Here is a 3,158-nt window from a genome sequence, read left to right on the forward strand (position 1 = left end):
ATTAAATTTATGCATATACATATGTAACATATATATATCCAGTTACCATTTCAAGTCTGAGTTTTATGTGAATTTCCAAGTTTGAGTTTTATGTGAATTTCCAAAACTCTGCTGACCAAGATTTTTCTGCTGCTAAGACGGTTTATTTTGGAGATCTCCGATCTGCAGTTATACCTACTTGCATTTTCCGTTTCTTCAAACACAAGGAGAGGACTTGAGGAGGGCGCTTTGTTTTATTGCGAAAGTCGACGAATTATTAAAAAAAATGTGGTTGAGTTTTACTTGTTCGACACGAAGGAACCGAAAGAAATGCGCACATTGTCAACAGAAATGTAGTTTGAGTTTGGCTAAAATTAGCTAACGTTAGTAGGCTAAAAGTAGGGCCAGTGTGAATAAATCTAGATTTAAATTCAAAGAGAAAAGACAGTCTATGCATGACCTGGCATTTTATTCGTATCCAAAACGAGGAAATATGAACATGCAGTGTATGTTTTATTCATACCCAAAGCCTGAGGGCGCTCTCGAGCAGAAAGTCCAAAACTGACCATAGAAGTACTTATGACATGCCAGCCAGGAAATCCCTAATTTGGGCAAAGGCATCCCGCTATTGCTGAATAAAAAAAAACGTGAAGACGATACATGCACGATTAGGACAATATATGGTTTATTTCTGTTTTTCAAGTCATCTCCGTGTAATACACAAAGTATCTGAATAATGCAGTGCTAACTGACATAGCATTTATTACAGTAGGCTATAGAAACTATAAAATATATTTTCTACCTTATTCTGTGATAAAAATGGGGTGTGGTATATGAACAAATAATAAAATTGACATTAGGAAAATATAGGTAAAAAAATTACAGAATATAAATTATTGGTTATTGTCCAGCAGTTTATTTGATTTCTTAGCCAATTAAAAGTAAGAAAAGTAAATAAAACCTGTTAGAACAAAGAAAAAAAGGTATTATTACATTTTACATTTCTGTCCCCTTCACTTCTGAAATGATGGCTACGCCATAATAAACATAATTTCAGTGTAAGCCATGATTGTCAGTCAATACTTGTCACAAAAACTGCGGATATGGATAAGAACTTAGTTCATGCACTTGTTACATGATAGATGAGTGGTTGTGAAAGTGTATGTTTTAACATAGCATACAATCGCCACGCTGCACATTACTGTTAATTGTAATATTGAGCTTGTGTGGAAATTTTTCTGAGGTGAAGTAATCCTGAGTAATTTCTTTAACAGAATCATGTCCAGGCGGCTGTGAGATCTGATCTGATCATCATCCAGTCTGTCTGCAATGACGTGAAGAAACAGAACAAACTGAGACAGACTAAATCCAGAAGAACTGTAGCAACGTCTCCAAGATGTTTCAAGAAACCTACCTGCAAAGCTACAGTACTGTTAAAAGTATTAGGCACTTGTGTAAAAATGCTGTCTTTATACTATGTGATTCAAGGTAATTTTGGCCTTATGACATTCAAAAAATCTCTTGTTCCTTGTCTATTATTTATATCATTTTTATTGTTACCCTTTACCACTGCATGTTGATTACCTTTTTCTAATGCTTCATTTATGAAACGGACGCAAAATCTTGTTCCATTGTATTTTAAATTTAGTTGTAGGACCATAAAGACATTTTCAAAATAAGCAGGTGCATGTTATTGTTGATTTTATTATTATTATTATTATTATTATTATTTTTTAAAAATATTCATGTTCTCTTTCCTCAGATGCTGTGAAGAGGTGAAGCCCAAATGATACAGACTCAGACATGGATGCAGCAATGCCAGAACACCTGAAGCACACTCCAGGAAGTGCTGGGGCTTGTGGATATAAAAACATTGCCATAAACAACTTTCACAAACTCTAAAAACATTTACACGTGTTAACCATTATCCAGTATTTTTGTTGTTTACTTGTTTGATTTATGGCTGTTTAACAATAATGCAAGACTGTTAAAAATGGGGGGGGGATTAGTACTGCCACAGCTCTGACTTCCATGCATCAATGGTGGAACACATGAATCTCACTCTTGGAAGAGCTGGTGTTTGTGCACCAAGAAAATGAGAGTAAACATTTGGAAAATTTTTTTTTTTTTTTTTTTTAAAGACTCTAAAAATTGTTACATATGTATTCACTGTGCTCCTGTACTTTTGTTATTTTCTTGTTTGATTAATGGCTGCTTAATATAAATTTAAAAATGTAGAGAAAATGCCATTGTCATTAAACGTCCAAATTTTTGCTGGGTTATGTCATGGCTTCGAGATGCTATGTTGAGGGAACGACATCCATTACAGTGAAACGAAATATTATATCAAACAGCATTGCCTCTTTTCTATTTCATTTAAAATATAGGCTCACAAAAATGTGGTTCATGCAACGAGTACACGCATTACAATAAAACGAAATGATATCAAGCACCACTGCCTTGTCGTTTTCTTCAAAATATAAAACACAACCCATTTCGCTTTCATTTTAAAAATATAAAACATATTAATATGTGGTTTAGGTCATATGTGCACATATACTCTGATTATCTTCACTACAGGGGTCGGGAACCTATGGCTTTGACAAAAATCATGTGGCTCGCCAGATCTCTCACGCTTTACCAACAAATGATCTATTACAAAAATTATAGGCCTACATCACTAGAGATCAGCAATTCATTGGTTGTAGAGACTACATAAGCTGATAAAAGGTTTAAAATAATAATACATTTTTTTGTACCGAACAGTGCGCGTTCAGTGCTTTTCGCTAGAGTCACGACAGCAAACTGATAACGTAGAGCTAATAAAATCAGATCCAAGCTGCTAGCTTGTTTGTGGTAATAGCGGAAAGAAAGATTTTTTAAACAGCAGAAGAAGTGTAAAAGTATGTAAAAAAAAAAAAAAAAAAAAAACAGGACTGAAACATATACTTTGTTTTATAGAAGATGGTGTTCTCCTGTGCCAAGAGCCAGTATGAAACATTTCGCTGGTTATTTTAGCTTTTTCCATGCAGCTTTCAGCGGGTGGGACTGCTAGCGTTATTAATAAGAGCGGGTCATTCTTGATATTAAAAAGACAGACAGTATTAAAAACTCAAACAGAACTCAACCCGCTTCTGACTGGATGTTTTCTGCACACGAGGTCCGAGTGGAGCCCGGAC

This window comes from Sinocyclocheilus anshuiensis, unplaced genomic scaffold (assembly GCF_001515605.1).
Source record: "Sinocyclocheilus anshuiensis isolate Anshui unplaced genomic scaffold, SAMN03320099.WGS_v1.1 scaffold265, whole genome shotgun sequence".
Lineage (NCBI taxonomy): Eukaryota > Metazoa > Chordata > Actinopteri > Cypriniformes > Cyprinidae > Sinocyclocheilus > Sinocyclocheilus anshuiensis.